Source organism: Capricornis sumatraensis, chromosome 17 (genome assembly GCF_032405125.1).
Source record: "Capricornis sumatraensis isolate serow.1 chromosome 17, serow.2, whole genome shotgun sequence".
Lineage (NCBI taxonomy): Eukaryota > Metazoa > Chordata > Mammalia > Artiodactyla > Bovidae > Capricornis > Capricornis sumatraensis.
Genome location: NC_091085.1, coordinates 65,379,764 through 65,395,392, shown reverse-complemented (window position 1 = coordinate 65,395,392; position 15,629 = coordinate 65,379,764).

Here is a 15,629-nt window from a genome sequence, read left to right as displayed (position 1 = left end):
TCTGGGGAACCACTGTCAGTTGTTTGTGTCCCATGGTGGGTCCTGACTGGACCTGCACTGGGCCGTTAATGTAGCTGGCCTTAAAACACAAGCAAATCAGATGTCTTTCAGAGATTTGAACTTGAAAAACGAAAACAACTGAAGGCAAGTGGAGAGTAGTTGAGTCCATTAGAGGGAAGAATCTGAAGCTCGGGATTCCAGGGCTCTATGTCAAGCACAGGCTTGGAACACCAGAGTAGTGCTCAATATGTGTTTGTTGTCGAATGAATGAACGGATTTGCTGACAGTGAATTTTTTTTTTTTTTACTCAGTTCAGCACTCTTTCCTCCTTTTTTCTGGCAACACCTCTGATGGGTAATTCTAAAGCATCCTTCTAGTGGGAGGAAGGCAGCCTCCACTATGTGTGAGTTGACACTGTCCCCCGGACCCACCTGAGCTGGGAGGTGAAGTATACCCCTTTAGCCCTTAGGACCTCTCCATGGTGTGACGCCAACATTCTTTTCCTTCTACACCCATGCTCCCCCCTGGCTTATTTCCATTCCCAGGATGGGCTCTGTACTTTTCCATCCTTTGTGCGTTTACTGTTTCTCAAGTCTTGCCTACTTCTCCCTCCATCTCTCCCTATCAAAATCCTTCAAGCCCAGCACAAAGACCACCTCTACCAGGAAACTTTTCCTGCTCTGCTCTATTTGATTTTCTTCAAAGTACTGGTCAGGACCTAAGACTCCCTCACTTCTTTAGGTGATTATGGTCTGTCTTCCCGGCCATGAGGTGCCTGGCATGAGATCTTGTCTGTCCTGTTCCCAGCTGCATTCCCAGCTCTTAGACCAGAGTCTCGGACACTGTTGGGGCTCAAAAAACCTGTCTCGACTGACCTAGCCTTAGGGATATTGCAAGGCCACCCAGGAGTTGGACTCTTGAATAGAGGGTGGGCACCTGCTTCCTAGGTGGCTCAAGTGGTAAAGAACCAGTCTGCCAATGCAGGAGACACTAAAGATAAGGGTTCGATCCCTGGGTTGGGAAGATCCCCTGGAGGAGGAAATGACAACACACTCAATATTCTTGCCTGGAGAATCCCATGGACAGAGGAGCCTGGCGGGTTCCAGTCCCTGGGGTCGCAAAGAGTTGGATGCAACTGAGCATGAACACAAGGGGAAAGGGGATCTGCCGAGTCATCTGTTGGTTACACGTCATGGCCAAGGGCCTCAGGTCTGCTTCAGTCCACCCTTTTCCTAGGACCCAGAGGCTCATCTCTTCTTTAATTCCAGAGCTACCACCACAACCTTCCAATCAATTATTTATTTGCCCATGTGGCTGTTTCTGCTCCTTGTCATCACCAAACCCTAACCACATACTGATCTCCATAACTAAGGTTCATTTACTATTTTGCAGAGGATGAAGCTGAGACATGGGCTTGGCCCCATATCCCAGAGACAGCATCACTTGTGGGCTTTGAGGAGCTTTTCCTGAGTTCCTATTGAATGTGGCTGATCAATAGACAACTCAGAACAAGATGGAGCCCCTTCACTGTTTTCTGAGCATCCACGCTGTTGTTGGCAGCCTGACCTCCACCTGGTAATGAAGAAGTGAGTGTCATTCTCAGAAAGCAAAGGGCCAGGTGGGAGATGTTGCATGCCATCTGGAAAGGTGAGGACTGAGTTTGTTCCTCGGCAGCTTCCATAACTGAAGGAGACACAAAACCAAGGCCCTTTCTTCTTGGGCTTGGGTTCCTCCTGGCTCCCACATCTATCACAGTCTGTCTGATGTTCTGGGTCCACGTGCCCTTACAAAGAGTTGGACATGACTGAACACAAGTACAAGGGGAAAGGGGTCCTGCCGAGTCATCTGGTGGTCAGATGCTCCTATCCACTCTGATTGGACTCCGTACAGAATTTATGATATAATGTTGGGCTGATTTCTTGACCTGCCATCTGTCAAGACCTGTCATTCATTTATCAAATATTTATTGAGCACCTACTATGCATGGCCCTATTCTGGATATATCAGATCCCTGCCTTGTCAAACTGACAACAGGAGGAATAAATAATAAATGATAGATCACAGTAAATGAGTAAATTCTCTAGTATATTAAAGGGTTATAAATAGACCTTTCTTTTTCCAGAAGATAAAGTAGAGCCAGGTAAGGGGTTAAAGAAGAAGCAGAGAGGCTGGTTACAGTTTTAACCAGATTACGGGTGTACCTCGAGATGTGAGGTCGGTTCCACATCATCATATAAAGTGAAGATGGCAATAAAGCAAGTCACATGAAGTTTTCAGCTTCCCAGCACATACAAAAGTTATGTTCATACTACGCTGTAACCTATTAAGTATGCAACAGCATGATGTCAAAAACCAATCACATACTCTAAGAATCAGTTCAGTTCAGTCGCTCAGTCGTGTCCGACTCCTTGTGACCCCATGAATCGCAGCACGCCAGGCCTCCCTGTCCATCACCATCTCCCAGAGTTCACCCAGACTCGCGTCCATCGAGTCAGTGATGCCATTCAGCCATCTCATCCTCTGTCGTCCCCTTCTTCTCCTGCCCCAAATCCCTCCCAGTGTCAAAGTCTTTTCCAATGAGTCAACTCTTCTCATGAGGTGGCCAAAGCACTGGAGTTTCAGCTTGTGCATCATTCTTTCCAAAGAAATCCCAGGCTTGATCTCCTTCAGAATGGACTGGCTGGGTCTCCTCGCAGTCCAAGGGACTCTCAAGAGTCTTCTTCAACACCACAGTTCAAAAGCATCAATTCTTCGGCGCTCAGCCTTCTTCACAGTCCAACTCTCTCATCCATACATGACCACAGGAAAAACCATAGCCTTGACTACAAGGACCTTAGTCGGCAAAGTAATGTCTCTGCTTTTGAATATGTTATCTAGGCTGCTCATAACTTTTCTTCCAAGGATAAGCGTCTTTTAATTTCATGGCTGCAATCACCATCTGCAGTGATTTTGGAGCCCCCCAAAATAAAGTCTGACACTGTTTCCACTGTTTCCCCATCTATTTCCCATGAAGTGATAGGGCCGGATGCCATGATTTTCATTTTCTGAATATTGAGCTTTAAGCCAACTTTTTCACTCTCCTCTTTCACTTTCATCAAGAGGCTTTTTAGTTCCTCTTCACTTTCTGCCATAGGGTGGTGTCATCTGCATATCTGAGGTTATTGATATTTCTCCCGGCAATCTTGATTCCACCTTGTGTTTCTTACAGTCCAGCGTTTCTCATGATGTACTCTGCATAGAAGTTAATAAGCAGGGTGACAATATATAGCCTTGACGTACTCCTTTTCCTATCTGGAACCAGTCTGTTGTTCCATGTCCAGTTCTACCTGTTGCTTCCTGACCTGCATACAGATTTCTCAAGAGGCAGGTAAGATGGTCTGGTATTCCCATCTCTTTCAGAATTTTCCACAGTTTATTGTGATCCACACAGTCAAAGGCTTTGGCATAGTCAATAAAGCAGAAATAGATGTTTTTCTGGAACTCTCTTGCTTTTTCCATGATCTAGCGGATGTTGGCAATTTGATCTCTGGTTCCTCTGCCTTTTCTAAAACCAGCTTGACCATCAGGAAGTTCATGGTTCACGTATTGCTGAAGCCTGGCTTGGAGAATGTTGAGCATTGCTTTACTAGCATGTGAGATGGGTGCAATTGTGCGGTAGTTTGAGCATTATTTTGCATTGCCTTTCTTTGGGATTGGAATGAAAACTGACCTTTCCCGTCCTGTGGCCACTGCTGAGATTTCCAAATTTGCTGGCATATTGTGTGCAGCACTTTGAAAGCATCATCTTTCAGGATTTGAAACAGCTCAACTGGAATTCCATCACCTCCACTAGCTTTGTTCGTAGTGATGCTTCCTAAGGCCCACTTGACTTCACATTCCAGGATGTCTGGCTCTAGATTAGTGATCACATCATCATGATTATCTGGGTCATGAAGATCTTTCTTGTACAGTTCTTCTGTGTATTCTTGCCACCTCTTCTTAATATCTTCTGCTTCTGTTAGGTCCATACCATTCTGTCCCTTATCGAGCCCATCTTTGCATGAAATGTTCCCTTGGTATCTCTAATTTTCTTGAAGAGATCTCTAGTCTTTCCCATTCTGTTGTTTTCCTCTATTTCTTTGCATTGATCACTGAAGAAGGCTTTCTTATCTCTTCTTGCTATTCTCTGGAACTCTGCATTCAGATGCTTATATCTTTCCTTTTCTCCTTTGCTTTTCACCTCTCTTCTTTTCACAGCTATTTGTAAGGCCTCCCCAGACAGCCATTTTGCTTTTTTGCATTTCTTTCCCATGGGGATGGTCTTGATCCCTGTCTCCTGTACAATGTCACGAACCTCATTCCATAGTTCATCAGGCACTCTATCTATCAGATCTAGGCCCTTAAATCTATTTCTCACTTCCACTGTATAATCATAAGGGATTTGATTTAGGTCATACCTGAATAGTCTAGCGGTTTTCCCTACTTTCTTCAATTTGAGTCTGAATTTGGTAATAAGGAGTTCCTGATCTGAGCCACAGTCAGCTCCTGGTCTTGTTTTGGTTGACTGTATAGAGCTTCTCCATCTTTGGCTGCAAAAAATATAATCGATCTGATTTCGGTGTTAATCATCTGGTGATGTCCATGTGTAGAGTCTTCTCTTGTGTTGTTGGAAGAGGGTGTTTGCTATGACCAGTGCATTTTCTTGGCAAAACTCTATTAGTCTTTGCCCTGCTTCATTCCACATTCCAAGGCCAAATTTGCCTGTTACTCCAGGTGTTTCTTGACTTCCTACTTTTGCATTCCTGTCCCCTATCATGAAAAGAACATCTTTTTTGGGTGGTAGTTCTACAAGGTCTTGTAGGTCTTCATAGAACCGTTTAACTTCAGTTTCTTCAGCATTACTGGTTGGGGCATAGACTTGGATTACTGTGATATTGAATGGTTTGCCTTGGAGACGAACAGAGATCATTCTGTTGTTTTTGAGACTGCATCCAAGTACTGCATTTCAGACTCTTTTGTTGACCATGATGGCTACTCCATTTCTTCTGAGGGATTCCTGCCCGCAGTAGTAGATGTAATGGTCATCTGAGTTAAATTCCCACATTCCAGTCCATTTTAGTTCACTGATTCCTAGAATGTCGACGTTCACTCTTGCCATCTCCTGTTTGACCACTTCCAATTTGCCTTGATTCATGGACCTGACATTCCACGTTCCTATGCAATATTGCTCTTTACAGCATTGGATCTTGCTTCTATCACCAGTCACATCCACAGCTGGGTATTGTTTTTGCTTTGGCTCCATCCCTTCATTCTTGCTGGAGTTATTTCTCCACTGATTTCCAGTAGCATATTGGGCACCTACTGACCTGGGAAGTATCTCTTTCAGTATCCTATCATTTTGCCTTTTCATACTGTTCATGGGGTTCTCAAGGCAAGAATACTGAAGTGGCTTGCCATTCCCTTCTCCAGTGGACCACATTCTGTCAGACCTCTCCACCATGACCCGCCCGTCTTGGGTTGCCCTGTGGGCATGGCTTAGTTTCATTGAGTTAGACAAGGCTGTGCTAAAAAATGCTAACCGTCATCTGAGCCTTCAGTGAGTTTTTGCCATAGTCACATCAAAGGTCAGTGATCACAGAACACCGTAAGAAATATAGTAATGACAATGTTTGAAATATTCCTATCCAGATGTGACAAAGAGATACAAAGTATGCCAATGCTATTGGGGAAAATGGCGCCTATAGACTTGCTCAAAGCAGAGTTGCCATAAACCTTGAATTTGTAAAAAAAAAAAAAAAAAGCAAGATCTGTGAATCTCTATAAAGTTAAGTACAATAAAAGGTCTCAGTGAAGCACAGTGAAGCACAATAAAAGGCCTGTACTCAGTGGTGGCCTCACTAAGGAAAAACTGGAGGAAAGAATGGCTGGGTCACATGAATGCTGGGGTCCAGGGTGGGGAGAAGGGTTTTACAGGTCCAGGGACCACCAAGTGCAACATCCCTAAGTGAGGAGTTTTAGAACCCAGCAGATTGGGGTTCCGATCTCTAATGCTCTACTTTCTCTCTGTGCAAGCTCGGGAAAGTTAATTAACCTCTCTGAGTTTCAGAGTGCTTATAGGCAAAATGGAGATAAAAAATGAGATAATACCCGCAAAGCAGGTTGAACAGGGCTAATTATCAGTAACTGTGACGAACAGGCCCTGCCTGATCCCAGAGATGTGGAAATAACTACAGGAAAGTCCGAGGTAGCAGCGGGCAGTAAAGCGTGATGATTAAGAGCATCAGCTGTCATTTAGTAGTCCTGTGACCTTGGGCTAGTTTATGTAACCTCAGTCTCCTCTGTTGTAAGTGGGATAATAATAGCAGCGACATCAGACAGTCATTGTAAGGAATCAGTGAGCGAATCCTGGAACGTGCTCAGGAGGTGGGCTTGGCTCTGAAGAAGCACTCAGTGAATGGCAGCTATTTTTTTGGCTGAAACCATGGGGAGAGAGGCATTCTTTTCTCTGTAGGATTGCTAAACTGGTAGAATGTGAGCCGGCAGCTGCTGGGGGCCATCGGTGGGAGGTCTTCCCTGCAAAGGAAGCCAACCCAGGGAAAGCAGAGCTGAAGGGTGGACAGAAAGGGACTTCTGACAACTTAAAAAAAAATGTAACTTTAAAAATTAACCCAAAAAACTTACTGTCAGGGGCTTGCACCATACACACATTCAGCTTATGCAAATCCAACTTGCCTTGGTGCAAGCTGGTTGCTTGCCTTGGTGATGCAGTCCTCAGGAAGCAAAGGGCCAGGCAGGAGGGGTTAGGTGCCAGCTGGAAAGGTAAGGACTGAGTTTGTCCCTTGGTGGCCTGTAGCTGAGTGGGGGGGACGGGGTGGGGGCTCCAAGCCAAGCACCCCCATCCTTCTCCCTTCTGGTTCCCAACTATCCCAGTGTTTAGCACCTTTGGATGCCCTTTTTAGAGCCTCTCAAAATCTCACCAACTTGTACATTAAACAAGTTGTTTAAGAGAAGGCCTAACAACAAAAAGCCATGATGACTTATTCTCTGCTTTTAAAGGATTTTTTTTTTTCATTGCGCTAGTGTTGAAAATCCAGTCATGTGTCTATGTGTGGGAGGTATTGTTTATTCATTCAGTGGATAACTCCAGCTGCACTCTGGACATGCGGGCCCTAGCTGTGACTCTGGAGCCCAACTCCCTCCCCCCCGCCGCCTGCAGGTCACAGCGGAGCCATCCTCACTTGGTGACCCCCAGCCCACTGAGAGGGTCCGCCGCTCCCTCCTGAGGGCCACGACCTTGTCCTGAAAGCAAGTAACACGTACATCCGTGGATTTCCAGCTTTATGTGTGACTAAGTGTCACTTTCTAGGAAACTACTGAGTTACTACAATTCACTAGTCATAACTAAAATTAGTATGTTACTAGGGTTTACCAAGAACTCAGCTGCAGCATTCTTCTTGGAAGGCTGGCTCCTGCTCCGTGCTTCCCAACCTTGTAGAACTCCTACTACACAAATTGGAAAGGGAACTGGGGATGGAGACTGGATGAAGGGTCTTTGGCCACACCTAAGTTAACTAAAAGGGGCAAAAGAGCTTGAGAGCCACTGTTCTAGGATCTGGAAATTCAGAAATCTCCTCTCTGGGTGCTTTAGTGACCCCCCCCCCAACACATTTCAATAGCCCTGACATTTCCAGTTGCCTCTACATCAATAGTGATTGCACACATTTAAACCACAATAAGTTACCCATAGAACACATTTTAAACCAGTATCCATAAATAAAATTCTAGTTCTGACCTCCAGATGCCTAAAGAACTCCTTCATACATTTAATATATACTCATTAAGACTTTAAAAGAGGGACTTTCCCAGTGGTCCAGTGGTTAAGAATCCACCTACCAATGCAGGGGACATGGATTTGATCCCTGATCTGGGAAGAGCCCACATGTGGCAGGGCAACTAAGCCTGAGCACCACAACTACTGAACCTGCACGCCTAGAACCTGTGCTCCACAGCAAGTGAAGCCACCGCAGTGAAAACCCCGGGCACCACAACTAGAGAGTAACCCGCTGCTCACCACAACTAGAGAAAGCCTTCCCACAGTGACAAAGATCCAGTGCAGCCAAAAAAAATTATTTTTAAGACTTTAAAATATATCAGGCATGGGTTAGTTCTGGGGCATGCAGTGAAATCAAGTCTGTCACATTCCCTGTCTGCATTCAGCTTACAGTCTGGTCAGAAAAAGGCATGACACAAGCAAACAGCAAAGCAATTGTGTAATTCCGGGGGTTTAAAATACTAAACAAGGTATTGAGAATAGCAGGGGAGGCCCTATTTAAACACTGTGATCAAGGATGGTGTTATCAGCCAGGCTTCTGTGGTTGCAAGCAACAGAAAATGAAGCTGGAATGTGGTTGCAAAAATGTGAGATGACTCACAGATGCAATGGAAAACCGGACAAGGTGCTGGAAGAACAGGAACCAGGGAAATGCTGGGAATCCTGGGCACAGGAGGAATGAGATGTCTTAAATACCTCAGACAGGAGGTATCATGGCCAACCATTTCCTATTCTTAGTTCCCATGAGTCAAGGGCCCCTCCCTTGCTGGAGAAGTAGTGGAAGGGCAGGACACCTTGACTGGCAGCTGTTCCAAGACCACGTGGAACAGGGGGAGGGAAACGGGGTCCCATGGCGGATCCCATTGGCTGGCCAGATCAATATACTTCTCCACCTCCTTCCCTTCTGCATGTTTCCATTGTCAAGGCTGATACAATCTAATTCCTCGCCTTCCAAACCTTCCTTGCAGGAATAGGTGGCCACATATATGACACAGGTCTGGTCAATAAGACAAGCTGCTGGGGGCTGGGGGGAGAGGGTTCTGGAAAAGCTTTTTGTTTTTGAATAAAAGGGACAGAAGTTGCCATAGCACCACTTCCCTCTTCTTCCTGGTTGGAATGTGGAAAAAAAACAGCTTGGAATGTTAGCCACCAGCCTTCTTACAGACCACAAGAGCAAGCCCAAGAGAAGTAGGGAGATACAGGTCAGGATGTTACTGTGTTGCCAAACTCTGAAATCACTTGAGATCTTGCTTTGTGAGAAAAATAAACCACCTTTTTTTTTTTTTAAGCTACTGTTTGTCAGGCATTCTTTTGTTACTTGCAGCCAACTGTATTTTCAGCAGATTGTGGTAGATTGTACTACTCTTCCACAACCATTGGCTTCCTTCCCTATAGCAAACTTATACACTCTTGTTCACTGCTGTGTAAACTGCAACCCGCCCCCTAAAGGTGGTCTATCCTTCCCCGTCTTGACAGACTGGGACATGTGACTTACTTAAGCCAATGGAGGATCAGCAGATATGCCTGACATTCACATGCCAAGTCTGAGTTAATAGCTTTAAGAGAGGAGGTGGAGAATTCTCTGGTGGTCCAGTGACTAAGACTCTGTGCTCCCAATATGGGGTGGGGGAGAAACGGTTTGATCTCTGATCAGAGAACTAGATCCCACATGCCACAACTAACAGCTTGCATGCCACAACTAAGACTGGGCAAAATAAATAAATATTTTTTGAAAATAAAAACATTTCTTTCAAAAAAAGAGAGAGTGTACATTTTTAGTTGTTACCTGCTGTTTGCCATCAACCACCAGGTGGTTTGTCCCAGATAGTGGCTTCTCCTTCAGCTTGTCTCATGGAATGAGAGATACATGGAGCTGTGGCTAAAAAGGTGCCATACATGAAATAAACGTTTGTTGTTGTGACCCACAATGTTTGGGGCTGTTTGTAACTCTGACGAAGCTGACCAAAACACTGTAAATGATGCTTTACAGTGTACCTGCTCCCCCCTGCCTCTGCCAAAACTGGTATGGATGTTGGGCAGACAAAATTACTGTATCAACTATTGAAGACCTTGCTGAGGAAGTGGCAAGAAAAGCTGAGGCCTAAAGCCTGCAAAATAATCATCTAGTCAAAGAACCAGGTGAAGTATTCTAGGTCAGAGAATCACATGCTCAAAGATCTGAAGTAGAAAAGTGCTTGGCTTTTTTAGAAACTGGAAGAAGGTCAGGATGGCTGGAACATCCTCGTTCTTACTCCTTAATCTATGTCTCTTTTCTCTATTTTTAAGCCTTTGGCTTGGACTCATGTTTCTGGTGCCACTCTAATCTCCTTGGACTTGCTGACCCAACTCAGATTCACTCTCCTTGACCGTCCACCTCTCTAAGGATTCAGCTTGCAGTCATTTCTGGCTCATCCCACTCTTAGCTCTTTGGGGTATCCTTCTTGCCCATGCCAACTGTGACCCCATGAACCAAACCCTAGACTGAATCCAGTGGAGACCCTCTGGAAACACAAGGCCAGGCATCAGACAAGGTGGACTTTCTCCCCATCTCACTACTCAGGCTCATTTTGTGGGGCTCCAATTTGGCCCCAGGGAAGGAGAAATCCTTCCACATATCTCTTAATTGGTGGCCACACATAGCTCGTTAAGCTTAATTAATGAGCCTTTATCAACTTATTTTTGATGCCTTGGTGGAAAGTTGAATTCTATGTGCAGGCTGGGAAAACAGATGGATGGGTGTGTCTGCATGGTTCTCAGCGGTAGGTTGAATTCCTGGTGAGCACTCATTGGATCTTCAGTTTAAAACAGTCAAAATCCCAAGCTTACTAAACTGAATGGAAAATATGCTCCTAAATCCTATGAAACAGATCCATTTTAAGATACCTGCCTGCCCACAGGTCCCATTGCTGAGGTCCTGTCTGCCCCCAGGAGACCCTGGAATGCTTCCCAGAGGCTTTCTATTTCTCAGGAGGCTTCTCGGTTCTTTATTGATTCTCTGTCCTTTGTTTCTGAGAGAATTGTGTCTTTACAGTAAATCTTGTCTTACTTGGGGGAGACTGAGCAGGTTTCTGTTTCGTCCAACTCAGGATGTTCAGCCTAGACCACCTGCTTTCAATTTTGCCCTAAGCTGTGTTATCTGGTAGAGACCAGAGTGTCATTATCTGGAGAAGGGCTGTCTGCCCATTTTCAACTGATCCTTTGGGAGAAAGTTTGGCTTTTTTCATGGTGGAGTCAAGGTGACCCTAGCAAGAGGTGAAGGAGGATAGGGAAGTAGAGACTGAAATGGAAACATGACGTTGGAGGCTAATAGAGGAATGGAAGATTCTGGTGGTGCTTCTAGAATTTAGAAACTGGGGAGACTGGGGGCCCTACTTCAGCCTTGCAAGCATGTTTGGTTGGGTTAGAACTATGATTTTTAAACATTTGAGTGTAAATGCTTTCGGGCAGGAATGCACTTAATCTTTTTTTTAATGTCGGCCATTTTGAAAGTCTTTATTGAATTTGTTACAATATTGCTTCTGTTTTATGTTTTGCTTTTTCTTGGCCGCAAGGCATGTGGTATCTGAGCTCCCTGACCAGGGATTGAACCCGTCCCTCCTGCATTGGAAGGCTGATTCTGAACCACTGAACCACCAGGGAATTCCCATGAGTGCACTCTTTTGTTCACCATAGTTCTCTCTCACCACTTCCTATTGTATTCTACCCAAATGTTTCCTTCACTTCAAGTCATTTTATTAATATTTGTCTGGCTTCAGCTAATTGAGATTATCATCTGTGCTTTACGTAAAAAGCCTGGTGAGAAACAGTTAGTAGGACTCTATCATTCAATTCAACCCTGACTTCACACTTGAAATCTTTCCACCAGAGTCCCTCCCACTTTATCAGCCTCTGTTCATCATTTTCATACATCTAATGTATTCAAGAGTTACGTGCAAATCTGCACTGAAAATAAAAGGAGTGTCTCACATTGTTTTGGACTCAAAAGCAGAGAACTAATATTTTTCACCAGTTTGCTGAAGCTTGAGGAGGAAAATAACCTCGAGTATCCCTTTGGAAGGGAGAGGGCTCTCAGTGGTAATCATTCCTGCCTCTAGGACCAGCGGACTTCTCATGGGAGGAAAAACCAAAAATGTCTCTCTAAAGAGCAGGGGGGAAAAAGAAAACACACTCTGGGACTGCCATGATGGGGAAGCCCAGTCCAGGGCAGTGCTGAAGGCAGGGGGCAATGGTAAGAGACTCTTCGGCTGCATTCCCCAGCTCAGCCTGAACTTTCGACCCCATTGTCTACTCTAATTACTGGAACCAGCAGGATTAATTCCTCGACCTACTTTCCAGTCCTTTTTGCTGCCACAGAGCGATAAGGCCTCACTGGGTTTCTCTCTGTCATTTTAATGCAGCAGAACTCACTGAGAAGTTACATGTGAACTCGAATTTGAACCAAAGGAGCATCTCATTTTTTGAACTGAAGAAAGGGACTCAGGATAGCTCCTTTTTAGCTGATTCTGACATTCGGCTTCTCTAAAGTTACTCAACAAAGAGCAATCAAACACAGGAAAAAACTCCCTACTTTGAGAACAATTGGAGATAGAGCTAAAAACAAGGTATCATTTTATATCTCCTAAATTTGAGTAAGATTTAATCTAATAATAAGTGCTGGTGAGGTTGTAAGAAATCTATATGTTCACAAGTTGCTGGCTGGCACAATTTTATAATATGGCAATATATAGCAGGGCCCATTAAAAACATTGCTGTCCATTGATCCAGTAATCTCATTCCTGGGAAGTTATCCAAAGGAAGTGGTTCAAAAGAAGGAAAAAGCTGTATACATAGAGACCTTCCCAGCAGCATAGAGACAGAGGGTGGCAAAATAACCTGTGGGCTAGCTGGCAAGTCTATGGACCAAATTCAGCCTAAGACCTGCTAAGACCTGTTTTTATATGACCAACAAGCTAAAAATGTTTTTCTTTTTTTTAAAGAATTATGAAAAGATTGTTAAGGCAAACAAACAAAGGATATGTGAAGTGCTGACCCTAGAGGAAGAGAAAACTGGATGAAGACTATAAAACAACATGGGGAAATGTTTATAATACATTAAACTTTGCAAAATATAAATGGGATGCTTGCCATGATATCAACCATGTAAAAATTTGTCATGCCATACAGACAGGAAGAGAATGCAAAAAAAAGAAATCTGTTGTTTGGGAGTAATTTGAAAGGTTTATTTTTCTTAAAAGAATTCCTTCTTATTGGTTAATTGTTTTTTACTGAAGGATAATTGCTTTACAGAATTTTGCTGTTTTTTTTTTTTTTAAAGCATTCCTTCTTATTGGAAACAGCGCGGATGTTCACGGGGAGGGAGTTAATTGTGTGTATGTTATTTTCTTACAATGGAGTACTACGCAGCAATCAAGAATGATACTGTGGGTCTGCTTTTACTGAGATGGAAAGGTACTTAAGATGTATGTCGAAGGAAAACGCATGTTTTACAGCAGTTTGTGCAGTGTGCTCTCATTTATATATGGGCACACCTCATTTTATTGCACTTTGGTCTATTGTGCTTTGCAGATATTACATTATTTTACAAATTCAAGGTATGTGCAACCCTGAGTCGAGCAAGTCTATCAGTGCTATTTTTCCAGTAGCATTCTCTCATTTTGTGTCTTTGTGTCACAGGTTGGTGATTCTAGCGATATTTCAAGTTTTTGATTATTTTTTATATTTGTTGTGGTGATCAATGAACTCTGATGTTACCGTTGCAAAAAGATTGACTTGCTGAAGCCTCAGATGATAGTTAACATTTACTTAACAATAAAGTATTCTCTCTTTTTTTTTTGGCCACATTATAAGGCAGGTGGGATCTTAGTTTCTGGACCAGGGATTGAAACTGTGCTCCCTGCAGTGGAAGCACAGAGTCTTAACCATTGGACCGCCAGGCTTATATTCTTAAATTAAAGTATGTACCTTGTTTTATTTAGACTTCATGCTATTGCACACTTAATAGACTACAGTATAGTATAAACAACTTTTATATGTACTGGAGAAACTGAAAACTGCCTGAGACTCGCTTTATAGTGATATTAGCTTTATCACAATGATCTTGGAACTGAACCCAAAGTATGTCACCTTTATATCTCTATCTATAAGGGTGGAGAACAATCTGGAAAGACAGACATTGAATATGTTTATAGCAGTTATTTTGGGGTGATGGGATTTGTGGCAAACTTTTTTTCTTTTACTATTTGAAGGTTTAGGGTTTTTTTATTTTTTGCAAGGATCATTTATTATTTTTAGAATCAGAAGGTATTTTCATAAAAATTAAAGAATGTTGTGAAGGGTTTCCCTGGTGACTCTGGTAAAGAATCTGCCTGCCAATGCAGGAGAAATGGGTTCCATCCCTGATCTGGAAAAATCCCGCATGATGAAGAGCAACTTAAGCCCATGCACCACAATTACTAAGCCCATTCTCTAGAGCCCAGGAGCCACAACTACTGAGGCCAGAGCACCCTAGAGCCTGCACTCTGCAATGAGAGAAGCCACCGCAGTGGCTGCACGCTATTAACTGAAGAATAGCACCCGCTGTCTGCAACTAGAGAAAGCCCACACGCAACAACGAAGACCCAGCACAGTCAATAAGTAAAATTATATTTTTAAAACGTTGGTAAAATGTTTTTACAGTAGAAAAAGAAAAATGTGCCATTTATAATGCTGCCAAAGTTACAGGAATCTAAGCAAAAGTGTCCCTCTGAGCTGCTGGCTGCCTCGTCACACTGTGCCCACCTTAAATGCCGTATCCTCCAGCCTGAGGCTCTCTGACACAGACTGAGGTCGCGAGGGGATGGAGGTTCTTATTTGGGGTTCAAAATTTAAAGTGACAGCAAAAAAAATCTCAATAGTCATGATAAATATTTTAATCCCATTTTTTTTCAGAAATTAAAATTAATGGGGGAAATCCATAATGAACAAAATATTAACATTTTAAATAAAGACAGGATCAGTATGACTGATTTTCCTTTTGCCTCAGGCCACCATATTGCTTGGTACACCACACTGTTACTGATCCTGTCCTTATTTAAAATGCTGATATTTTTATTCATTATGGATTGTGGGGCATCCATTTTTATTTTTAGAAATATCATATTGGGCTTCCCTGGTGGTCCAGTGGTGAAGAATCTGCCTGCCAATGTAGGGGACAGAGGTTCAACCCTTGCTAGGGGAATATCTCACATGTCAAGTAGCAACTGAGCCCACACAACACAACTATTGAAGCCCACGTGCCTAAAGCCTGTCCTCCCCAACAAGAGAAGCCACTGCAACGAGAGGCCTGCATACTGCAACTCGAACGTAGCTCCTGCTCACCACAACTGAAGTCCACGTGCAGCCACAAATTCCCAGTGCAGCCAAAGATAAATAAATAAACCTTTAAAACGTATCATATTAAAATATTACTTATCTTGATCCTGAATTTTTTGGCACCTCCTTAAATGTACTGAAAAGCATCAAATTGTGCATTCAAAAGATCTTTAAAATATATAAATTATATCTCAGTGGAGCTGTTTAAAAACTATTTGTGGCAAATGAAATTTAAATTTTATGTGATTTTCACATATCACAAAATTATTCTTTTGATTTCACTCCTCCAATTTACAGGTATATAAACTTTCTTAGTTAGTGGGTGATACAAAAGCGGGTGACTGTCCCAATTTGGCCCATGGACCATAATTTGCTGATTCCTGAGTTAAAACATGGGAAGTGCTTGACATGGAGCCTGACAAGCAATAGTTTAAGCTTGAAAGGAGTTCACTGGCCTCTGAATCTGTTT